The following is a 26555-nucleotide window of genomic DNA, read 5'->3' as shown; positions in this document are numbered from 1 at the left end:
TAACACAGCAGGAAAAACATTACAAACTTGGTCTGCTATATAAGAAGAAAAATTTGAGGTACACCACCTCATGAATTTAATAACTAAACAGTGGAATAATTTCCCCATAACCCTTAAAAAGTAGAAGCCATTAAAACCTGGCCTGCCTATAGAACAAAAAAAAAAAACACACAGGAAAATATGAGGGTAATTCCTCTGTTTTGCCTGCAATCAGCAAGGGTATTTGTAAGAGAAAGGAATCTTTTAAGTGATAATCAATGCCACCCTGAAAGGGGTAGAAAAATGTTATTTTTGTCTTTCAGAAAATCAGAAAAAGCCAATACCAGCTACAGAACAACCTATTACAAAAACAAATAAAAGTTAAAAAAACATACTGCAATAGCTATGGAATGTACTGAAATACAGATATTTAGAACATAAGATGTTTTGGGTAATATCAGAGAATATTAAGGTTTTGATACATCTGTTAAAGCAAAGAAAAAGATAATTGTTTAATACCTATCAATATAACTGGATGCAGTATGTCTCCAGTACGGTAAGACAAAATTTGTTAAGTGAAGAAATTGTTGTTAAAATTGCACACCAACAGGCTCTGGAAGCAAAGATATGGAAAGTTAGCCCACTCCCCAGATTGCACCTGGGATCCTTCTGGCTACCCCAGACCTCAAGCCAGTGGGCTGGGGAGGAAGGGAAACTATTGGACACTAGAGGTTGTACCAAGTGGACTCCTCAAAAGTGGGTATGCTTATCCATGCCTGTTGCTCCAAAGCCCTGTAGTAAAGACATCTCACTAGGATCCTGTATGTGGGATAAAATTAATAATTAGACCAAAGTATTGTATAACGGGCAATGTGCGTGTTAATTCTTGGAAAGAAGTGTTTTAAAAGGATAAAAGTGTTAGCAACCCACCAGTAGACAAATGTACATGTAATGTAAGTACTGTGTTTACCAATAATCACATTTACTATTTGCCACAACCAAAAAGTCTCAGCGTACTGTAAGCACTGATTTAGCTGAGTTCTCTATCAATCTTGGCATTGAATGGCAAACAGTTACCAATCATCTGTTTAAAAAGGTAAAAAGGTAACATAGTTCCTAAAAACAAAAAACAAAAACAAACAAACAAAACAATGTGGGAAACAGAACCATTCATATTATACACGCAAATGGGGACATGTTAAGAATTGCCACTGCAGAAAGACATAACAGCTTACCATTGGTATAACATATTTTCTGGATGGTCTCCCACAACTACTGGCATACTAATGTTACTACCCCTAATTGTTTTTGGTTTTAAATTGTATGTGTTTAATTGAAATGTTTAAAATGTGCTGGTGGATAAAACAAATGTATGCAAAGCTAAAGCCACAGGCCCAAATCACCTCCCAGTATTTTCTATTACGTGGACTAAATAAGAAGTGACACTGGCGATTAATAATCTTAGTGTCAAAAGGGGGATATGTAGGAGCAGGATTTTATAATGTCCCATAAGAATTAAAGTATAATTTGATTTCATCCTGCTAGCCACCCTTTTTAAATAGCAGAAAGAAATGACCCTCTGGGACTATAAGATTCTGTTTTCCCATATGCATTACAAATTGGGCCCTCTCTAACTCTTTGTTTTAAGATTTAGGTAGTAAGAGACAGGATTCTCTATTGTGTGTATGTTAAGTAAATTAGAGAAACATTGAAGGCCTGGGTCTCAATGTAAATTGTCTTGGTTATTAACTGTAAAACTTAGCAAGGTTTAATTTGCAATGCCTTTTGCTGGATATAAAATACTACAGTTTGTATTCTCAATCTGTTTATGTGAATGAGGAATGTATGCATCAGGAAAAGATAAGGTGTGAAGGTCATTGTTATAGCCAGAGTCAAGGAAGAAGTAGTAAAGAGACTTAAAGAACATCAAAGAATCATCAGGCACTGCTTACTAGCCAGACAGCTGTTAAACTGTCTGGCATTGCAGAGTGGATACATGCTTCGAAGTGTAAGAATGCACCACCCGTCGTGAACCAATCACCACCTCAGGACCACGCAGAGTCAATTCTCATAAGGGTTGCCAGAAGCAGACGACGACCTAAAGCAAGGCCCAAGAAGAAGCAGTAGTGAGCCTAGCGCCTGCTGCCTGGTGGACATAAAACCGTGACTGCGGTTCCCTCAGTTGAGGTTATCAGAACCAGAAGGACCCTGCCTCCAACACGCGCCTCTGGTGGCGCCTGTTCCTCAGCTGCTGGTGTCTTAAGGTCTGGGGAATACACAATGACAATTCTTTTATCCAGCAGAAAGTGTGGATAGCTCAGACCCTTAATATTTCTAACTGCTGGGTCTTCAGCCACATCCCAGCCCACTCTCAAACTGGTGTTCCTGTCCTGGCTATCCCACTCAATTCCTCAGACCTCACTGGAGGACCTCATCCGTTTAACAAAATATGGAACAGCAATTACACCTGGGAAGAGACTATTGGCAGTTCCACTGATCCCACTTGGGGGAGTAATACACCAGGCAAAAAGGCTCCTGAGGTTACAAGCAGTAGTTAAAATAATGGCAAATAAAACTGGAGAAAGTTTAAGAGCCCTGGCCAAAGAAAAAGGGGCGATCCGACAGGTGGCCCTCCAAAACCATCAGGCATTGTACATAGTGCTGGCGACCAAAGGAGGGACCTGTGCTCTCACTGGAAAACAATGTTGTGTGTTTATACCTGACGATACCAATGAGGTAATAGATCGCGCTAGCCACTTAGAACAAATCGCATATCTTCCCCATGAAGAGCCGAGTTCTTTATGGAAGTGGCTAAGTATTCTCTGGCATAGGAAACTGGTTGTTTCAGGGAGCCCTGACTAACCTGTTTGGAATCCTGATAATTTTTGTATGTTTTCAGTTAGTCTCCTGTTGTATCCAAAATTGTGTAAGGCATGCCACCCAGGTGACTGCCCCAGAACAGAGTGCTAATATGATGATTCTGAATATTGCTGATGAACAAAGAGATAAAGAACGGTTAATATGTGGAACCCAGTAAAATGTTGGTCATGGCGTGAACTTGACCAAAAGGAGGGATTGTGAAAGTAGAATGAATTATATTGTAAAAATAAGAATGGATTAAAGAAATGTTGTATGTACTTTTAAGCAGAAATAAGAAATGTTGAAATACAGGTGCCAGGAAAAGAAACATTAAGCATAAACAATGGTGCTAATGGCGAAACATTAACAGAAGATCGGTAATAGTTAGTAAGGAAATAAGATATGCATGCCTAGCCCAGGTAAACTTATCTGATTCTGCTTCCTTTGTTATCTTGTTAAGTTCTCACCCTTTTATCTGTATAAATAAGATAGTTTGTGTCTTGCATGGTGCTCACATTATCTGGGTGTTATTAGCAGAGCGCTGTGCTAATAAAACCGAGTGGTCTAACAAACTGTGAGTCCTGAGTCTAACTCTGACACAAGCAAACGTGTTACTGGCAACGACTAAGGGCTTGGCTACACTTACGGTTTGCAGCGCTGGTAGTTTGCAGCGCTGGTGTGTGGCCACACTCACAGCTACCAGCGCTGGTGTGTGGCCACATTTGCAGCATTTACAGCGCTGTTGGGAGTGCTGCATTATGGGCAGCTATCCCAGCATTCAAGGGGCAGCAACGTGCTTTTCAAAAGAGGGGGGTGGAGGGTGGTGTACTGTGACAGGGAGCGGGGAAGAGAGAGAGAGTGGGTTTTTGGAGCCAACACTGTGTGTTAAGTTTCCTGGATTGAAAAATCACAAAATGTTCGCGAGCCCTTAGTCTTAACTCTTAATTGCAAACAGCCTGCCTCCAACACGGACTCCCCGCTGTTTCACTCACTCCCTGTGGTGTACTGTGACAGGGAGCGGGGAAGAGAGAGAGAGTGGATTTTTGGAGCCAACACTTTAGCTTCCTGGATTGAAAAAATCACAAAATGTTCGGGAACCCTTGGTCTTAATTGCAAACAGCCTGCCTCCAACGCTGTTTCTCTGTCAAGCAAACATTCTCTCCCTGCCTCTCATTTGATCGTTCACAGCCAGGTACAGATAGCTCCTGTTTGCTGTGATCAGTGTTTGTTTTTTAGGTAAGTAGTTCAATGGAGCTCCGATCAGAGTTCACAACAAAACAAAGAGAGGCTGCATAACAAAACAAAGAGAGTAATTTAGTTAAAAGCTTTCTGGGATATCTCCTTATTCCCTGGAGGCCAATAAAAGCGCTGGTGTGTGTCCACACTTGATGAGCAGCGCTGGATCACCAGCGCTGCAATCGCTACACCCCAACCTGACCTGGTGTACAGCCAGCGCTGCAGCCAGGGAGTTGCAGCGCTGGATGTGCCTTGCAGGTGTGGACGGTTACTAATTGCAGCGCTGGAAAGCCTCTACCAGCGCTGCAACTTGCAAGTGTAGCCAAGCCCTGAGTGGGGAATAACCAGTCCTCATATGGGTATATTTATACAGAGCGCTTTTATTTACACCAAATAATCTTTTTACTGCATAATAGATCTAAATTATAAACAGTCCCTATGACATTCTCCTTATAACAATTTATTAAATTCACTGGACAGGCAACATAAGAAAAGTAATGTGCTTAAACAAAATTAATGTCCTCTTTGTGATAAGAATACTTATTACAAAAATAAGAGTGAGATCCCACATGCACACACACACTCAGCTGATGTAATCACACTGAGCTTTCAAGCACTGCTTGGGACACTGATCTTAGAATATACAACCTTAACCCATCACGTTTCTCAATTCCGTAACTTTCATTGGGGAAATGATAAGCACTGCATGGATTAAGCCAACTGGAAGGAAATGCAGATCATGGACCATACGCTCAGTTGCATCTGAGGAGAGGAATAAGAGTGTGGAGCTAGGGAAATATGAGGACCACCATTCAGTGCATGTATTGTTTTGTACTGAAGCCTAATGTCTGCAGGAGTAAATTCTCTATTTCTTCAATCCACTGACATACAAAGGCTTCCTAACACAAAGGGCTCACACAAAGTATTTCACATCAGATTTGATGACAAAATCATCATTTTTTTTCATTCCACTAGCTACAACAAAGATTCATGTATTTTTTCTGAAAATCCTAACAAAATTCTGTATATTTGTTTCCTTTTCTTGAAAACTGACCTACTCATGGGATTGTTGAGTCTGAACTTTTTATGAACTGAAACTTAACTCAGACTTCATGTCTCTGTCAGAAACTTTTAATCAAAAAGCTTTGACCTGCGAACTACTCATGACCCCTCCCCTCCCAATAAGTAGCCATAAGTAGCCATCTCCTCCTTTGTCTTCTCCAATTTACATTTTAACCTGTTTTATCCTGTAGAATCTTGATTGATTATGCATGACCATTATGATCTGTTAATCACTTTGTTTACTTCTGTGTATAAACATTGATGCTCACCCCTAATAAACTTGCCACACTTACTCCGAAGCTCTTCTTTTAAGCTAAGGATGGTGTGAGCCCGTTGATCAACGAATTGTCTGGTCTCTGACAGATTTCTGAGTCCCATACCAACTCCGCACAAACTCGGGTGCTGGAGAGGTGAGTAGGACTTGCTTTTTACCTAACAATTTGGGGGCTCGTCCGGGATACCTTCTGGTGCGGTGCCTCTGTCCAGTGGTCAGACCACTCACATACGAATTGGCAGGCGCCACGGGAGATTTCTCCCAGCCAATTCAATATTGAGGGGTCGTGTACTGGACAGCAGGATAAACGCCAGTTGGAGGGCTCCTGTCAGACACCATGGGTCAAGGGACTAGCGTGCCTCTTGAGAGTCCGCTGGGGATTGTAAATAAGTTATGGAATAAAGGGAAACTCCCAGTACAGACAGGAATGTCTAGGAGTAAGTTGTACACACTGTGTGTAAGGAATTGGACTGGGTATACCGCGGTATTGGCCGACCCGGAGATGAGGTGGCCTTCGTATGGCTCTTTCGAACAGGCTGCCTTAAGAGGAGTAAGGAGCCAGATCGAAAAAGACCATCCGGGACAGTTATGTTACTGGTTTTGTTGGGACACAGCAGCAGAGCTGTGGAAATCTTTAAAAATTATGGCAGTCAGGTATTCTTCCGAGAGTGAACCTCCTCCATGTTATTTCGATGAAGGGTGTAAACCACGGCGTGTTTTAACTCGTCAGTTGGTCCCCACTGCACCTGCCCCTATTCCTCCGCAAGGGGACTCTCTCCAGGGCGCAGAGGGAAATCTGCAGGACTCCAAATTGGAATCTCTGCAGAGTGATAAGGAGGAAATGGAGGGGCACACCTCGGGAGGAGTAATTACTAGGCAAAAGATCAAGCAGATGCAGCAGGGTGCATATCCCTCTCCTGAGGATAGCCCAGAGGCTGCCTCTGCCAAACTTTCTGTGAGTAGAGAAATGCCTTTACAGGTGCACGACCAACCTTTTGTGAACAATAATGGCCAGTTACAACATACTAATATTGTGGAATATAAAGGATGGCTAGAATGGGACTTGAAAGAGTGGGGACGGTTGTCAGGATCCTTTGGGGAAAATCCCCGAAAGATCACTGAACTTTTAGAAAGATTGTTTTCAAGTCATAATCCTACTTATACGGATGTAGATCAGTTGTTAAATAGAGTTTTGACCGGAGAGGAACGTAGTAGATTGTGGATGGCAGAAAGGACATGGGGGGATAGCGATGCGGTTAATACCACTTGGATGGATAGGCGGGATCAAGCCGCTGGCTGGAATCCCCTAGACTGGAGTCAGCCAAGGCTGACTCAGCTGCGGATAGATCGAGAGCGATTGTTAGAGAGACTCAAAGAAATGGCTCGCCTAATCAGGCTAAGTTCATGCAGATTCGGCAGGAATCTGATGAGCCACCCAGAAAGTTCTGGTCGAGGCTATTGGAGGGGGCCCGAATGTTCACTCAGATGGATCCTGAGAGAGAAGCAGACCACCCTACTCTTATTTCATTTTTTCTGAATCAGTCAGTACCCCCTGTAAGGGATTATTTCTTAAAGTTTCGCCCTGGTTGGGGAGGTGAGTCAGTCACTTCAGTGTTGGACGTAGCTGATTTTGCATGGGAGAAAGAAAGGGAAAGTAGTAGAAAGAAAGAGAAAAAGGAAGAATATAAGTTGATGGCTTTAGCTTTTCGCGGTGGTATTCGAGACAGAAGCCGTGGCCGTGGCAGGGGATTTCAGGGTGCTCGGGGAACAGGGTCCTGGCAACCCCAGCCATCAGGAAATTGTTTTCAGTGCGGACAGCCCGGTCACTTTAAACGTGAATGCCCCTGGGGACGCCCAGAGGGTCCGGTCGCATCCGCAGATACTTACACCAGGGACGAATACACCCCTGCACCACCAGCCCAGCCCGTTCCTCAGGCCTGGATCAACTACGGGCAACAGCAGCAGCTGCAGCAAACTCAGCCTTCTCAATGACGGTACCCCGGGGGCGAAGGCAAACAATGTGATGGTCTTATTTCCTTAATGTCTTTAGCCGGCTCTTTCCTCACTTTCTCCCCTCCCAGCAAAGAGCCTCATCTAACCCTTTCAGTCCAGGGACTGCCTGTGTTTCCTCATTGATACTGGAGCTACCTTCTCTCTTTTAAATCATGCCCCCTCTCCCTGGCTATCCTCTGAGGTTAAAACTGCAACTGGGGTGGAAGGCAACCCACAGTCTCTGGGACTCACTTTGCCTCTAAATGTTATTTATGCTGATAAATGTTTTTCTCACCGTTTTCTTTTTTCCCCAGCTTGTCCGATCCCTTTGATGGGCCGGGATTTACTCTGTAAGCTTGAGGCTACTTTAACCTGCACTCCTGAAGGGGTAGGATTATTGATGACAGTGTTAGGAGATTCGGCCCCAGCTCAGGGTAATTGGGAAACCCCCCCCCCCCCCCTCTCCCCTGACCTCACTGACATGCCTTCAACCCTCTGGGGAATTTCTGACACTGATGTTGGCCTGCTCCTTTCGGCAGAGCCAGTAAGGATTCAAGTAAAGCCCTCCTTAGCCCCCCCGTCAGTCCCCCAATACCCCTGTCGCTGGAAGCCCGGGAGGGCATCCGCCCCATTGTCGAGGGATTCATTGCACAAAAGCTAGTCCGCCCTCAGCGCACTCCCTGTAATACCCCTATACTGCCTGTCAAAAAGCCTCCTAAAAAGGACGGAGACCCTATTCGTTGGCGCTTTGTACAGGATCTATGGGTTGTTAATAACTATGTGGTCCCTCTTCATGCAGTAGTTCCTGATCCAGCTACTATCATCAGCCAAATCCCCTGGGATGCTGAGTGGTTCACTGTTATTGACTTAAAATCAGCCTTTTTCAGCATTCCTGTGCACCCAGACTCTCAATATCTCTTTGGTTTCACCTGGGAGGGACAAAGTTATGTCTGGCTACGACTTCCTCAAGGCTACAGAGACAGCCCCACGATTTTCAGCCAATGCCTCCGCCACGACTTGGAAGGCTTCACCAGTCCGCAGGGATCTACGTTAGTCCTATACGTAGATGACATCCTACTAGGTAACCGCAAAGAAGCCGCCCTCCGCATCGATGGTAAGGCACTTTTATTATACCTACACACCAGAGGCCACAAGGTAGACCCTAACAAGATTCAGTGGGTCTCACAGAAGGTCCGATATCTGGGCTTCCTGTTAACCCCAGAGGGGAGACAAATGGACCCAGTCCGCATAAAGACTATCCAAAACTGCCCTCTGCCAAACACCAAGAAACAACTTCGAGGTTTCTTAGGATTAATTGGCTTCTGTCGCCCTTGGTTGCCGTCCTGCGGGGAGTTGAGCAAACCGCTCCACCGACTCACTGCTAACCTTGCTCCTGACCCTTTGCAGTGGTCCCCAGACACGATCCAAGCCTTTCAGTTACTCAAGGACAGTGTGGCCTTCTCCATGTCTCTCCGCCCCCCCAATTACAGCAAACCCTTTCACCTTTTTGTCCACGAGAGGGGCGGAATTGCTAGTGGCGTCCTTACCCAGCTGAGCGGGCCCCACCATTTCCCGCTTGCTTTTTACTCCCAGCAGATCGACCCTGTCGCTCAGGGAACCCCATCCTGCACCCGGACTCTGGCAGCAGCTGCCCTGCTGATCACAAAGGCAAAGAGCCTGACCCTGGGTCATTTTACCACGGTCTGGACCTCTCATGCTTTGTCAGCCCTTCTGCGTAGGGGCACGACCCAAGTCTTTTCGGCCCATCGTCAGCAGCAGCTAGAGGCCGAACTCCTAGAAGACACTAACCTAATTTTTGAAAGGCGTGGGCCCCTTAATCCAGCTACCTTGCTTCCTGACCTGCCAGTCCTCCAGGATCAGCACGACTGTGTGGAAGTAGTTCATAGCATCTTACAGATAAGGAACAACCTGTCTGACGTGCCACTGGACAACCCTGATTGCATCCTCTTCTCGGACGGAAGCTCCTTCTATGTTGATGGCAAGCGTCTCACCGGTTATGCAGTCACCTCTGAATGGGACATTCAAGAGGCCGCCTCACTGCCAGGCAACTGGGGAGACCAAGCCGAACTCTATGCCCTGGCCCGAGCCTGCCAGTTGGCCGCTGGTAAGACCGTTACCATTTTTACTGATAGCAAGTATGCTTTTGGAGTTGTGCATTGTCACATCCACCTCTGGAAGTTTCGAGGTTTCCAGACAGCTGCCGGTAAACCCATTCAGCACCTCCCCCTCATCCACAAGCTTTTGGATGCCCTCCAAGAACCCTCGGTCCTGGCTGTAGTTCACTGCCGGGCCCATACTAAAGATGATAGCCCCGTCACCCATGGGAATGCCCTGGCTGACGCCTCCGCCAAGGCGGCTGCCGTCTTACCCTTAGCCATGCCCACGTTGGCTATTGTGACCTCCTCCTTTACTCCACCGCACCCCGTACCGGTACCCGCTGCTGAACTACAGTCGTGGGAGAGCCTCGGAGCCACTCTGGTCAAAGGGACCTGGCTTATGCCGGATGGCCGAGCCTGCCTCCCTCGCTCCACATACCCCGTGGCAGTTCGCTGGCACCATGATAAGGGGGGTCACTACGGCACGCACGCCCTTGTGGACACCATCGCTCGCTTTTGGTATGCTCCAGGCATTCAACCCTACTGCCTGTCAATAGTGAAAGCATGCAGCACATGTCAGCGAAATGGACCTGCTCCGCCTCTTAACAAAATTAAGGGTGGAAGACCTCCGCCTGCTGCCCCATTTCAACATCTTCAAATTGACTTTGCAGATATGCCAAAGGCTTTTGGGAAAAAGCACCTCCTTGTTTTGGTTTGCCCTCTGACTTCATGGGTCGAAGCTTTTCCTACTGCTAATTGTACTGCTGCCACAGTGGCGAAGATCCTCCTTAGAGACATTGTACCCCGTTTTGGCATCCCTCTCATACTTGATTCAGATCGCGGACCCCACTTTACTGGTAATGTCCTTGGCCGTTTAGAACAAGGACTGGGCATTTCACACTCCTTTCATACACCCTACCACCCCCAGTCTAGCGGGAAAGTTGAGCGTATGAATAGGGAGCTTAAGCTTACATTGGCTAAATACTGTCAGGAAACAGGGTTAAAGTGGCCTCAGGTACTTCCCTTGGTCCTGTTTCACCTTCGTACTCGCCCAACCCGTGTATTGGGATTATCCCCCTTTGAACTGCTCTATGGACCCCCTCCTTTCAAAGGCGGGGCGCTACCACGTGCTGATGTTTCACTATTGGGAGGGGATCATATGACCGCGTGCCAGTTTCTCTCCCTACAGGCTCACCTCCGTACCCTTTGGAAAGCCTCACAGTTTTCCCAGACCGTGCCGCTGGAAGAAAGATCCACCCGTTCCAACCAGGGGACTTCGTCTGGGCCAAAAAGTTCGTTCGTGGCGACGCCCTACAGCCGAGGTTTACTGGACCCCACCAGGTTCTTTTAACAACCCAGACTGCAGTGTTCCTGGAAGGACGCAAATCCTGGATCCACCACTACCACGTCAAGCCAGCCGTAGTGGACCACAGTGACGGACCAGCGGCTCTTGCCACCACTGAGGACACTGCCTCTGACCAGTGGACCAGCTTACCTCTTTCAGACATCAGACTTAAATTGACTCGAAAAAAATGAGAGGACCTTTTATTCTGACAACTGTATGTTTTTTATTATGCCTTTTTAGTTTATTTTCTGCTTATGAAGATAATGCTTTTATTAGATATTCCCACGAGGTTAAAACTCGTATTTTAGGAAATAGAAGTAATTGCTGGGTATGTACTCAATTTCCAGTAAATGCAGAACAGGGACTCCTCTTCACACCCATTCCCCTGACCACTGCTAATATGACTTGGATGCCACCGGCTAGAATAAAAGATCCAGTCCAACACAATCTTACATGGGACAAAACAGGAGTGCCAATTAACAGATATCTCAGGGTAACAAATCAGACAGGATCACTGTGTTTTGTTAAAGAAAAAGGGTCAACTTTTGTGGGAACCAGTAAATGCAACATGTATTTTAATGGCACCGCCTTTAGTAAAAACCTTGGCTTCAAGCCTTGCGCATCCCACTTATCCCATATGTGGATCCCTCACAAGCCTTCAGAGTCAGCTTTTAAGAAACCCTGCTCAGATCACGAGGGTGTCCAACTAATTGCTAAGGGATATACGATTGCCTTCTACAACTGCTCAAGCAGTACTACACTGCACTTTGAAAACACCACTACCAAATTGTGCCTCTGCGGTTCGCACAACGACCCCTCTGCATTACCAGGGGAACAGTGGTCCAACGGGTGGTGGGTTACCTCCTACTTTGAGAAATGGAATACCCGAAACGCAATGTATGGAACATACTGGGTGTGCGGGCCCAAAGCTTATTACTTTCTCTCCCCTGATTGGGCAGGATCATGTTATTTAGCGTGGCTCACACCGCCTTCTCGCATCTCCCTCACCCCCCCCATTTTCCCCACGTTCGTAACATCCGTGAAACCTTCAGAGATATTAATATCCGTGATGGTTTGTCGTGGCAGCGGTGGGCTGGTCTTATTAGCTTGAGGGGTGGTGTCATCCGTCCAGAGGGACTACTAGAATCTTTAACCAATGAGACTGCGACCCTATTTGAGAATCAGGCCGAGGAAATGTCCCAGCTGCGCCAGTTAGCTTTGCAAAACCGAATGGCTTTAGACATAATGTTAGCAGCCCAAGGAGGAACTTACGCCCTCATAAATGAAGAATGCTGTGTTTTTGTAAACGACACCTACCCTGACACTTTTCAACGTACCAAACATCTAAGGGAAATGGCTAAGAACTACTCCTCTGGCCAGCCACCTTATGATTGGTGGGAAGCCTTATGGAATTGGTTGCCTGGATTTGGGTGGGTTAAAAAACTCTTGGTGGGTGTTGTTGGGGCCATAGTAATCCTTATAATACTGTGTTGCTGTATTCAGTGCGTCCCCTCCCTCATAAACTCATGTGGGTCAGTTTATTCTTTTTCTACTTCAGCCAAAGGCCTTACTCTCTTCGAGTTGGCCCAGGCTGAAATTGCCAAGCGGCCCTTGGCTCCTTAAAATGGGGTGTAGCTTTTGGTAAATAGTTATCCCAAAGCTACAAATGGAGGAATGTTGAGTCTGAACTTTTTATGAACTGAAACTTAACTCAGACTTCATGTCTCTGTCAGAAACTTTTAATCAAAAAGCTTTGACCTGTGAACTACTCATGACCCCTCCCCTCCCAATAAGTAGCCATCTCCTCCTTTGTCTTCTCCAATTTACATTTTAACCTGTTTTATCCTGTAGAATCTTGATTGATTATGCATGACCATTATGATCTGTTAATCACTTTGTTTACTTCTGTGTATAAACATTGATGCTCACCCCTAATAAACTTGCCACACTTACTCCGAAGCTCTTCTTTTAAGCTAAGGATGGTGTGAGCCCGTTGATCAACGAATTGTTGTCTGGTCTCTGACAGATTTCTGAGTCCCATACCAACTCCGCACAAACTCGGGTGCTGGAGAGGTGAGTAGGACTTGCTTTTTACCTAACAGGATTATTATAAAAACTATCAAGTGATTCCCAAATTTAATTTGACTTTCCCGCCCAATATATAAGGGCAGACACTTATCAAAAATTTCAGAATGTCCAGTTTAAATCACTTCCTTTGTAAAGGTATGTTTAATTTCCTTCAGGTTTTCCAATAAAAAAAAAAAAGAGGTTCTTTTCTTTACCCTGACAGTTAACCTTAAAATTTTGAAAACAAAGATGTTCTGAGGATCTTTTTTCTTATTAGTTAAATGAAGAGCAAAAAAGATCAGCCTTCTGATGACAGCCCTGTTGCAAATATAACTATGGATAAAATATTGGTCTCTCCCCAACAACATTGCTCTCCATCAGAACCAACACATTACATTTGTCTGATTCTGCTTTTGGGACACAAACCTGCTGTCAGAGGAGTCTAAAAATTTTATTTATACAACTTAGTTTGTACAATTTCCAAATAGTTTCAGGAGGCATTTTTAAGTATCTTAAAATTTTCTTGCTCATTTTCTTTTATAACACTGTGAAATACAGGACTGTAAAAGACTCTCAAAACAAAAACATGTCATGATGTGTTTGTAGTGAAATATAGTGCATGCATGCCTTAGTTCACACAAAAGCCAAGTAATTAGATTACACCACCTAGCCCTAAAGCAAAGTTTTCAATACAAATGGAAAGCAGGAGTTCAATTGGCTCAAAGTTTTGAGTAGGTAAAAATCAATCAAGAACCAAATCTTGGTCACACTGAAATCAGTGGCAAAATTCTCATAAACTTCAGCGGGACAGAGATTTGGTCCCAACCAATTCTTTAAAAAATACAATTTGCAGGGTTGGTAATTTCATGAGAAAAACTAGTTTAGGACAGGGCACTGGTAAATACTGTTTAAGCCAGGAAAAATAAAATTATTATTAGACAATAGTAATGAAAATTACTGAAAAATACTTAATTTGATAATAGTTTTGTAGTAATATAGTTTGTTTAATTTTAATTAATGGACATAAAACCAGAAACCTCATCCTAAAGCTGTATGCCATTGCCTGAGCTATCCCAAATAGAAACTGAAACTTCTGAAATCTGGGATTTCTCCTTTTTTATTTTGGGGAAATAATGGTTTTAGAAAGATGCAGCAGGTATCAATTCCAAATACTGATGAAAGATCTGGAGTATGTCAAGAGAAACGTTTAACTAAAAAAAATCTAGGTATCTTAAAGTCCTAAAACTACATTTTAATAAAGACAAAAATAAAATTTAAAAGAACAACAGGTTACTTACTGGTAACCAGGGTGGATAAAAAAAATCAATGATTTAAAAAAAAAATCAAAACAAACAGATTTTTTTTAAACTTAATTTGGATGTTTTTGATAAAATGCTTTTTGAGGAAAAATATAGTTAAAGATGGTTTTAATTAAGATACTTTATAGCTCGAAGATATCTCATCATGGAATAGGGATTAAAAATTCTAATTCTATAGTATGCGACAATATATTCATGTAATGTTTAAGAAAAGTTTTGTGAATGAGTTCCAATAGTTCATGGATTAGGGACACAATCTTATAGAGTTCCAAGGGCTTCTGTATAGATTATTTAGGTTAATCTTTCTATCTACCCAACGGGACTCAGTGCTCAGTGTAGAAGAGTGGTTCTCAAAGCCAGTCCGCGGCTTGTTCAGGGAAAGCCCCTGGCGGGCCAGGCTGTTCTGTTTACCTGCCGCGTCAGCAGGTTCAGCCGAGCACGGCTCCCACTTGCTGCAGTTCGCCGCTCCAGGCCAATGGGGGCTGCGGGAAGGATGGTCAGCACATCCCTCGGCCCGCACAACTTCCCGCAGCCCCCATTGGCCTGGAGCGGTGAACCGCGGCCAATGGGAGCCGCGATCAGCCAAACCTGCAGACGCGGCAAGTAAACAAACCGGCCTGGCCCACCAGGGGCTTTCCCTGAACAAGCGGCGAACCAACTCTGAGAACCACTGGTCTAGAAGATACCACAAGAGATGCTTAATTTTGCAGTTCTCAAACTGTGGATTTGTGTCTCCAAAGATAACATGCTTCTTAACAGCAAAAATGTTTTTAAATAAATAAATATAGAGAAGTGAGAAATAACAGATCTCAACCCTATTGTCCCTCTGCAAATTTGTCTACACAGAGTCAATCCCTTACCTCTCTCTAAAAGTGCAAAGTTTCAAAAAGTTCAATGAATAGAAGATCGTTGGGGGCAGAACAGATCTAGACAAGAAGAAATCTGGAGATAAATGTGAGAAAAGAGAGACGGGCAGTAGAAACAAAAGGGAAACTGTTTGAGCTGCATATTCCAGAACTCTTGAGGTCTTTCTGAGTGTAGCCTTCATTGATTTGAGATCTACCATACCATTCCCTCACTAGAAGGGAAAACCTGTCATGGCAGCAGGTTGTAAAAGAGACCCAGTGTGGGAATAAGAACCACTCAAGAAATATATGTTTGCTGATGATGTTGTAAAGAAAGTCACACCAGTGAACTGGTGGAAGTCACTTAAGTACTTGGATTCAGAGACTGTTGAAGTGATAATCTCACTTTTAACAGCAGCTTTTTATGCTGGAGTAGAAAGAATATTTTCTTCCTTTGGACTAATTTGTTCCAAATTGAGAAATCGTTTGGGACCTGAAAAAGCAAGAAAGCTTGTTTTGTTTTGCTTTTCCAGATTATGAGCAAACAAGAAAATGAAGGTGAAGATAACTGAGTTAGCTGCAGAAGCCAATATTTTAAGTTTCTCAAGTTGACCTGGCTAGCAGAGATGACTTAATTTGGTTTTTTTTAAATATTTCATTCAATTATTTTAGTTAAAAACGATTAACAAAAACAAACCTGATTTTTAAAAACGTGAATGTTTAACTACCTTCAAAAATTCATATGCTTGTTTTGTTAAAATTTTGTATGTTTGCCGCTGAAGAAAAAAATCCAGAATACATAATATTGTTGTTTTAGTTAAATAAAACAATTTAGATGTCTGTCTGGTGGTGTTCTCCTCCTAATACAGCATGGCAAGAAAATCCTCCAAATATTAATGATTAACCTGTTGAATTGGAGATAGTTCACCTCCCAATGACTTCATAAATATCTGCTTCAATTACCTTTGGTAAATGAAATAACCAAACAATCATTCATTTTCTGATATAGGTATAAAACTAATCTGAAAAGTTTTCAAAATAAATCACTGTTTTAAAATGTATAGTGTGTACCTTCTAAAAATGAAACCTGTATCTATCTCTGAGTTGTGAAGAATATGTATTAAGGTTATAACAACCAACAAGAATGCACTTCTATGTAGAAATCCATGATTAAATCGAGTCTTCCTAACTATTGACTTAAATCATTCTTTAAATCAAATTGATTTAAATCAAATCCACCCTGCTGGTAACTGATATTCTTTGAGAGTTGCCTCTGTGTATTCCCACTTGGGGGTTGGCGCCCATTGGCATCAAGCTCTTGGAATCCCTAGCAAAGCAGTGTTCTTTGGGACTACATGGTCACCCTCTATTGACATCAGATGGCCACCAAACACCTCAGTTCCTTCTTATGGAGCCAAATAGTATGTTAAGAATCCCAAGGCAAAGGGAACGTGTGAATGCACAGAGGCAGCTCTCATACAACAATTACCAGAAAGTAGCCTCTCCTTTTATGAGGGCCTCTTTGTACAGTATTCTGGCTTATGGAAGAGTGGCAAGCAACACCACATAGAACAGACCATGGATTGAGGAGTTCTTTAGGTAAACAAGTACTGAACCACTGCTTGCTGAAATCTAGCATCAGAGCGGGAATCAAGATCTAACACATAGTATTTAGGGAAGATGTGAACTGAACTCCTAGTGGCGGCTTAACACCTCTCTCCTATAGGTATTTGTCTCAGACATGCTACCCAGGCAACAGCAGCATTGCAGTATTTGAGGGCTTGTCTACACTTGTAACACTACAGCGGCACTGTACTACTTCAGTGTAGACACTACCTATGCCTATGGGAGTGGTTCTCCTATTAGCATAGGTAATCCATCTCCACAAGAGGCAGTAGCTACGTCAACAGAAGAATTCTAATTCTTCCCATTCTGATTCTTCCGTTGACCTAGTAATGTCTACACCAGGGGTTGTCAGCTTAACTACAACGCTCAGAAGTGTGGATTTTTCACACCCCTGAGCAACATAGCTGGGTCAACCTAACTTTTTAGTGTGGACCTAGCCTCAGTGTGCAATGAGACTTTATCCCTGTTGGGAAAGAAACTTGAACCTTAGAACTGCAAAAACCTCTGAGCAGAAACACCCTGTTTTTTACAGCTCTCCCCAGTGACACAAATGTTAAGATTTACAGAAGGTCTTAGTCCTTTCTAAGTAAAAGCAGAGTTCTCTTCACATGAACGAGCAGTTCCTAACCCTCTTCACTGGCAAAGAAAAAAAACTGAGTTAGGTAGGGGGCTAAAAAAATGCAAATATTTTTGCATTTGTAAATGATTCACCTTAAGAAAGTGGTATAGTGTTATTAAATACAATTTTCAGATAAATGCAACATTTTCCCATAGAAATTACAAATCTTCAAAACAAGGGGCAGTACTTCTGAAAAAGACCAAGAAATACCAAGTCCAGCACTACTATTTGTCCACTAGACCCTGATGCTACAATTTGATCTATACAAGCAGCTTCTTGCACCAGCATGGAGCCCCATTAACTTAAATGGATACTCCTGCACCACTGCACACATACAGGGGGAATTCTGCACCACTGCACACATACAGAATTCATGTCCCCTGCAGATTTTTTTTTGCTTCCCAGTGGAAAAATGACTTCTGACAGGGAAGAAAGGGAAGCTGCAAGAGTGGTCACGCGCTCCTCCCCAGCAGCGCAGGCATATCAGTTCTGGCACCCGGAGCAGCCAGCAGAGACATCAATTATCCCCAGGGGGTGGAGGGCCAGGACTGGGCGGGTGTGGGAAGACATCAATCACCACTGGGTGGGGCAGGGCATGCATGCCAGTGACAGACACTCTGCCCCTCTTGCTCACTATTGCAGCATGCCTGACGTGGCGGGGCAAGGCTTCAGGGTGTTTCTGAGGAGGCAGGCATGGGGCAGAGCAGAATGTAGTAGCCTGCTTGCTTAATTGTTCCCAATGTTCTTAGCGAATTCCCTGAGGAGTATAAAATGGGTGCACAAGTTTTAAGGTTCCTTTACACTGCCAGAGTAGTGTAAAGGAGCCTTTTGTAAATAACTGTATGGCCTTATAAATGCTTATGGTGCTTTAGTGATTAGAACTGATCTAAATTTTGGGGCTGAAAAAACTTCCTATCAATGTGATCCATAAACTGTTTACTACTGGCCTTTCTGGAGATGATCAGTAGCCAATATAAATTGTGAGTTTGACGCCCCAACCTTCACTTGCTCTTCAGTTGCCTAGGGTGTAACACTGAGGTTATGGCTGCATATACTTGTTGACTAATAACTAGAAGTAAAGGGTAAAACCTAGCTACATTACTATTAGACAAAGGGGGCATGGAGATTTCCTCCAATGCTCCTCACTCCCATTCTCCATCCATTGTATTGAAGTTTAAATAAATTACGAAAATAATTGAAACTGGCATGATTATATTGCATTATTTTTACAAATAAATTATGCAGAATTTTGCAGAACTTTAAATTTTTTGGCACAGAATTCCCCCAGGAGTAAATGAAGCTCTACACAGAAGTTATGGTCCACATGCAGACCATATGATATAATCAGGGTCCAAGTCAGTACAGTTTGTGTTGAAATGGTGGTGTACATAAAATCATAGAATATCAGCGTTGGAAGGGACCTCAGGAGATCATCTAGTCCAACCCTCTGAAAGTCCTACTATTTTTAAGGGTTCTAAAGCTTGTAGTATCTATTTAACATAGTTCAAAAGAAAATGAGGGGAGAAGAATTTTTTTAATTTTACCATTTGTTTCCTTATTATGAGTTTACAACACTGTAGAGTTAAAAAAAAAGGCACAGTTACAACTGGTATGATGGTAATACCTTACATTAATGGACTGAAAAATGTGCCAATTTTATTTAAAAAAATAAAACCTAGAACTGGTACAGATAAGATAGTTACAGCTAGAAAGAACTTAACTTTTTTATAAAAAGTTTTAACTCCATTAAAATAGTTCCCTATAGCAACTGCCAGTCTTGAAATGAACCCAGTAAAATAGTAGAACTGCAAGAGTTTATGAATTCTCTATTATCCGGATATTTGTTTTTCGCACTTCATTTTCTCTTCGATTGGAATCCAGTGTCTCATCTGCCTCTTTTCCATCTATATTAGCACAGAGTTTTCCCTTCCCCCTACCATCCCAAACAAAGTAACAGCTGTGCTAAATTGCCTCCTCTGAGAATGCAGCTCTCTGAATATACTGGACTGTCTGTGTGAAACAGTAACTGAAGGAGTCTCCAACTGCTCATTTAAGAGCAAATGGTTGTCTGTCTCAGGCAGACTAGTGACAGTTACATCTAATTCTTTGCTTAGCCTACACATCCCTCCCAGAACCACCATGTCCAAAAAGGACTAGGGTCTATGACCCAACACCTATTTCTGTTCTACTGCAGTGGTTTCCAGATGCAGGCCCGTGGCATCAGGAGTGTTTAACTTCAGGATTCTGTCACCCAAACTTTCCCTCTTCCTTATAAAAGTCTCCATGATAGTGCAGCACTCCAAACCCACCGCAACCCATCCTAATTCAAAGAGTGCATGCTATAATCCATCTTGCAACCCAAACTGCTCCATAACCCCATCTCATGATCACAAAGACCCATTCAAACACTGGGTGCTTTAACTCATCAACAGGGCTACCTTACTTACCCTGTACCTACACCTCACAACTAATGCATTCAAACCACAAAAGCTCCAATTGTCTTAACACATTCCATACTGCTGTCAATAAGCAAAAGCTTCATTCAAACCATGCAGGCTCTTACTCGCACCCGGTTTGAGCCATCGTGTATCCCCATCTAGTGATCACACACACAGACCTTTTCGGAACACCGGCGCATTAACCTGGCCAAGACTCAGGCCCTTTCAAACTGTGGGTCCTCTAGTCTGGCATGGGGGGCGGGCCAAGGTAGCCCACCTTCCAAACACGTGCCTTTTGATCCATATTCCCATCTAGCAGGGAGCCAGTCTCACGCTCTCCAACCCATCCTAGGCTAGGGTTGAGGCCGCTTCGCATACCCCTCTCGCCGTCGTGCAGCCCCATTCAAACGGCAGGCGGGCAGGCTGGCTGGCTGAGTCGGGGACGCCCCCTACTCCCAGCTCACAAGCTCTCAGCCCCATCCCACCCTAGGAGATGGTCGGTCTCCCCGGCATGTTCACACACGGGCGGGAATTGGGCGCTCCAGCCCCATTCACACAGCGCACGCTTTGCCCTGGCCTGGGAGGGCTTACGCCGTAACTACCCCCGTTTCACCCACCGCGCGCCCCATGCCAGCACGGCCCAGGGCCGGAGTCCAACTCCCCCGTCACACAGGCGTGTCTCTGGGGCGAGGGGGACCACACGCGTGGGTGTGGGTGGAGAGTGGCGTCAGTGATCCCGTCCCCGACTGCAGGGGGCCCGGGTTGGGGGGTCCGGACCCTCCCCGGATCTGGGAGGGGACCGCGCGCCTCCAATCCCCGCCCGGCAACCCTGCGGCCCGAAATCCAAGCGGAGGCTTATCCTCCTTCTAGGGCTGCGGAGAACGGAGGAGCTGGACAATACCCAGCCGCAACTCCCCGGAGAGGCGGCACCGGCCCGGCGGCCTCCCTCACGTCGGGGAAGTGTGTGTATGTGTGGCGGGGGTGCATCCCCTGGCTTACCTGCGAAGGAGACGGAGCGGGGAAGGAACCACTCCGTCCGCCAGGCGGGCTCCCGCGCTCGGGGCCGCTGCTGCTGCTCACCCGGTCTGGATCACTGTCATTCAGTAGCGGCTACCTGACCCGAGGAGGGGGGAGGGAACAACAGGCACCACCACAAACAGAGAAGGAAGGGAGAAAACGCATGCGCATAAATTCCTCTATCTGTCGGGGGGGGGGGGGTGAGCCCATCCGCGCAGGCGCGGGGTGATGAACGACCGCGCGCGCCCGCCTACGATTGAACCGTCTGCGGCGCAAGTGACTACGCGCGCGCCCGGCCTGACAGACCCAACGATCTCAACTGCCTAACCGCCGGTGGCAGTGGGGACAGCTCGCGCTCAGCTGCGGGGGTCGAGGGTTTGAGGCGCGCGCACCCTCTTGCTGCGGTTGGTCGCCACAGAGAAAAAGGAAGGAGCGGGGGGGATGTAGCAAATCATGTTTCCCCATCGCTCGAGTTCAGTGGGGCTGGTTCCAGTCCACAATACATTAAACACGTGGAACATCTCGAAGGGCCATCCCTGGATGCTACCTCAGACTGCTTTTAGGGCCCGTTTCCACTCACGCCCCTTGGGGAGCCTGCCTACTCTGTTCCAGACCACCTGAGTGCCTCTGATAATTCATTGTTTGTATTTATACATCTTCAGGGGTGCTGCAATTTTTATAGTGGGGGTGCTGATGATGGAAATCATGTATTTGTTTTTTGTTACTACTAGTGGGTGCAGCAGCACTCCCAGAACCTCTAGTTCCAGCACCACTGTTCATCTTCGTCCTGCTTTACAAACATTGATCTCTCTCCTTAATTAACTGGCTGTTTTTTCTCCTCTGCCTCACTGAAGTCAGTTACTGCTTTGTTCACAGCTCATTTCAGAGATGTGTCAGCAATGTGTACATACACCAGCGAATCCATGAACTACCATCCAAACCCTGACCTGCCTGCTATACATACATCATTTCTAAAAGAGAAAGGTAGTGCCTGTAGTGATGACAGGTCCCAGGATGAAAAGTTCTGTCTGTGCAGACCCAGTAAATCAAGATGGAGCATGGAATGATTTTTATGAGGTTGTGTGCGCTGTTTTTTAAAATCTATAGCAGGAAACCAGGCAGAAGGGATTGGGGAAGATTCCACACAGAAGCCCCCCACTTCCACCTCTTAAAGCAGAAAATGAGAGGGAATGATGTTAGGGATTGCACCATAACAAGCAAATACAGTTTTCCTGATACTAATAAAAGTTCCGTGTTTGGTGTTACAAGAAAGCAATCCTTCCTGTTGTCACATGGCACAGTGTCAGAAGTTGACTCATTTTGAACCAGCATAAATTAAAGGAAAATTAAATACCAAATTTCAACTCCCCACCAGGCTTTCAGTTTCATAGGCCAGTGGAGTGGCCTGAGTGGAAAGAAGGGTTTGTCAGATTTCTAACTGCAACAAAGTTTAGCAGTGATTAAATATTCAATATTTAATCCAAGGGGAAGCAAAGCTGAAAATAATTATAAATCATTTTCCTTCACTGAGGGAAGAGATAACTATTTTGCCTTACTATGCATTTATAATTCCTAGAACGAGCTAGTTAAATAGTAGATAAGGAGAACTGGTCGACAATTTATTTAGACTTTCAAATGACCTTTGGCAAAGTCTCTCGCAAGAGGCCAGTGAGGAAACTAAGTCTGAAGTGAGAGGTAAAGTATTGTCATGCATCAAAAATTGGCTAAGAGACAGGAAACAGTATAGGAATGAATGGTCAAATTCCATCATGACAAAAGGTTAGCAGCAGAATGTAATTCAATTCTGTACTAGAACCAATATTGGTTAATATATTTATTAATTATCTGAAAACGGAGGTAAGCAATGAGATGTCAATATTTGCAGATGACATAACATTATTCAGGTTAGTCAAGGCCATGGAAGACTGAAATCTACCTACCCAAACTAGATGAACGGGCAACATGAAGGAAAATTAAGTTAACCTTTGATTATTACTTTGCATTTATAAATATTAATGTTCATTAGAGGGAAAAATCAAACTAGTTATACATGATGACCTCTCGAGGTCCCTTACAGTCCTATGATTCAATGTAATGGGATTTACATTAATTGTGTCACTTTAGGAAAATGACATGGGCATTATTGTCAACGCTCAATAAAGATCTTTGATCAATGTGCAGGTAGAGTTAAAAAAAAGCAAACAAAATGTTAGGCTGCATAAGGAATAGGGTGAAGAATAATACAGAAAATATGCCATTGTATATATGGGGCAGCCTCATCAGGACCATTATCGCCCATTTCACAAAGGATTTTGAAGAATAAGAAGAGATACATAGGGGGGTCAATAAGAACAATTAGAGGCATGGACAAACTCTTGAGTAGCCTAGGATTGTTTATATTAGCAAAGATGAATAATAGCCAGGGCCTGCTCCAAGGGTTTTGCCGCCCCAAGCAGCAAAAAAAAAAAAAAAAGCCGCGATCGCGATCTGTGGCAATTCAGCGGGAGGTCCTTCGCTCCCACCGGGAATGAGGGACCCTCCGTCGAATTGCCGCCAAATAGCTGGACGTGATGCCCCTCTCCAGAGCGGCCGCCCCAAGCACCTGCTTGCTAAGCTGGTGCCTGGAGCCGGCCCCGATAACAGGGGACGTGACAAAAATATACAAAATAATTTATGATCTGGCCATGGTAGACTGGGAGATTCTGTCTCACTGTCTCAAGAATAGAAGGGGATATTCAATTAAATTGAAAGGTGGTAAATCCAAAAGTGATAAAAGGAGAAACTTTTTCACACAAGACATAATTAGGCTGTGGAACACAGTCAGAAGATGACAATCTGGACAAGTGTTGAAGCTGGTGAAAATTGGATCTATAATCTAATGTTAATTCTTGTTAAATATATTTTATAGGACAAAAGTGGGTAGGAGTTGATATGAGACTAGGTGACTGGTACTTAAACAATTACAGGGGCCATTTGAGGAAGGTTTTAGATAGAAGCTGAACAGTGAAGCAGAGAAAGTGTGTAGCATTAAATTACTACTTTTTTCTGGTTGAGTCTTTAGTAAGGAATCGCAGAAAGAATCGTTTTCTTCATTCTCACATCACGGGCCACTTCTCTATATGAACTTGTAGCTGCAGCAATCAGCTTCATTTTATGCAATTTGGGTGTGGCATTCAGGTCCCTGCCAAATTATCAACATTATTCTTAGCTAACAAAGACCAATTGTTAAAGATCTGAAGAAAAACTTTTTTTTAAAGTTTCCCTCTTAAATTAAAATTACATTAAGCAGTGTACACCAGACAATTAATTTTCTCTTTGTTATATTAAATTTTCCATACAAAAATCTACCTTAGCAGAATATTACCAGTTGCACTGTTAACATTCAGAATGATAGGAAATGTCAGAGAGGACACAGCTACATGAAAGTATAGCGTGACAAAGATTTACTATTATGAATTTTATGTAACCACATTACTCTTATTCGCGATTGGCAAAGCCACAAGTGAGTTATGCCACTCATTTCAAATTAGAGTGACTAAAACATTTATAGTACACCACCATCACATCATATTCTGTATATTCCACATATCACAGAAAAATATTTTTTTATAAATCTAATCTATTTATCTATCTGGCAGCCAGATATTCTTCTGGATAGGAATTTATTATTGTAGCATCTCAGAAGCTGTTTCTCAGACACATGCATATCCTGAATAATATCAAAAGTGTGTATTTCTAGGATTTCTTGTTTGGTTTGCATTTTGTGCAGAAGTATAACTATTCTGCATTTTTCATGTATCATCATCCTGGCAAATCCCAAAGGGACATGGTCTCCTTGCAAACTGAGTGCTGCATTATTCTTACAATTTATCTTCAAAACTGCCAAAGTACAAATATTACTTTATCCAACTAATTAATATACTTTAAAATATTTCAAAACTGTTTCTCTAAGGACTGAGAATTTATATCCATAGCCTGTTGAGTTGGAAGTTATCAATATATCTGTAATTGAACATGATCAAATACATTGAAAATTAAATGTTTCCATTAGCGGACATAAAATGTGTGTGTGTTTCCAGGTGCAAGATACAGGGTACTTGCAGTAAGAAATGTAAATGGAATGTTATTTAGAGTGCTATAGAAAGATAAATAGTCACTGACTTTTAGTCTTACACATTCCTACTTCCCTTCCAGTACATGATTCTCATTGGTGGCCTTGTCTGTGTTTTAGTTAAAATAGCAACCAGACCCAGAGCAATCCATGAGTTATTGCTATCATCAGAATCTTCCTCTTTTCTTTTTGAGTATGTTTAAGTTCAATACAATACACATCGACGGTAGTCCTTAGTAAAAACTGGAAGACATTCTTCCTTCATTAATCACAGTACAGTTTTAATTCAATTCAGTTAAATATGAAGCTAATAATAAAGATTATCCCAATGGTTAACGTTTGCTAAGGCTTACACAATACAGTAGTTGCCAGTCAGCCACAGACTAGTACAAATGAACTGTGTGCACCATGCTACTATTTCCAGGTCTCTCAGTTAGAAGTGAGAATGCTATATAGGTTTTTATAATGCATTCATCAATGTAGTATCTGAGCATCTTCCAACAGTGCATTAAGCAACATGACTACAAATCTGTCACACACTGTTTGTTCTCTTGTCCTCTCCACAGAGGGAGAAGAGTGTTCAGTAGAGTGTCTTGTTTTGGTAGTGTATTTTTAAAAAATATAAATCTATCTGTTGCTATGGGTTTATAGTAAAGAAGTCAAGGTCAAAGAAATGTGCCTTGCACTTGTAGTGGAAAGCAATGCGGTTCATGATGGTTCTTAGTCCCTGGAGGAGTCCATTCCACAGTCTTAGTCTGCCCGGAGAAAGTTCTGTCTTCTGCACAGAAAAGCTTTACTCTTCTTGTTAAGAGTTCCACTAAGCCACAGGATGGTAGTTGTCAACCGTGGTCTTCATTCCAAATCGTGAGATGATCTTTAGATATCCAGAGCCCAGCTCATGGAGCATTCAAAAATAAGGACTAAGAATTTTATTTGAAATTCTATGAGAAGCCATGGTAGAGGGCAGAGGACAGGTTTGATATGTTTGTGGTAGTCTTTGTTGCTAATCCTTAGCACTTCTATGTTTTCCATTGAAGGGTTTCAAAGCACTTCATAAACACTAATGGCTGGGCTGCAGTTGACCCTTATGTGACTGCACAATAGAGGAAAGGAAATAAGGAGCTTTCCTAATTTATGTGGCCCGCATTAGGACCAGACAGAACTGTTCATGCAATATGTTGTAATGTACAGTGGAAATGTGGACTATCCCTGCTAGAAAAACATACCAGCTCAGAACTGCAAAGAGTAGGGTGACCAGATGTACCGATTTTATAGGGACAGTCCTGATTTTTGGGTCTTTTTCTTATATAGGCTCCTATTACCTCCCACCCCCGTCCTGATTTTTCACATTTGCTGTCTGGTCACCCTAGCTAAGAGTCATGTGAATAATGAGAACATACCCTTAGATACATGTTCAGTTATTTCTCAGCCCTTCTGTTGTAAGATTGGGCTAGAACTTTGGTAATACAACAGTAGTTAAATTTCATTCTCGTTTTTATCTTCCTCATATTGCATGCACCCCCCCCCCCCCACACACACACTTTTAAGCACATGTTTAAAAAGCTAGTTCTAAAGTCAGCTTTCTCCATATTTTTGAGAGGGTCTTCCATCAGACATTTCCACAGCATTGTTTCCCCAGCCTTTGTAGA

General features: G+C 43.6%; 1 protein-coding gene across 6 annotated transcripts in view; it reads right to left on the bottom strand.

Moving 5' to 3' along the window:
- The window catches only part of RALGPS2 (Ral GEF with PH domain and SH3 binding motif 2), a 310247-nt gene extending 289179 nt beyond the window's left edge, over window positions 1-21068 (bottom strand). For 2 of the 6 annotated variants that reach the window (XM_039483897.1, XM_039483900.1), the window contains exon 1: window positions 20778-21067. The gene's annotated coding sequence lies outside the window, so the exon portion shown is untranslated. Of the gene's footprint in view, window positions 1-20777 lie in introns of all 6 variants that reach the window. The other 4 variants (XM_039483901.1, XM_039483902.1, XM_039483899.1 and 1 more) reach the window with 3 other exon arrangements.
- Window positions 21069-26555: the final 5487 nt, after the last annotated feature.

This window comes from Mauremys reevesii, linkage group 8 (genome assembly GCF_016161935.1).
Source record: "Mauremys reevesii isolate NIE-2019 linkage group 8, ASM1616193v1, whole genome shotgun sequence".
NCBI lineage: Eukaryota > Metazoa > Chordata > Testudines > Geoemydidae > Mauremys > Mauremys reevesii.
Note: the sequence above shows the minus strand (reverse complement) of the source record. Positions and strands in the feature narration are given on the sequence as shown.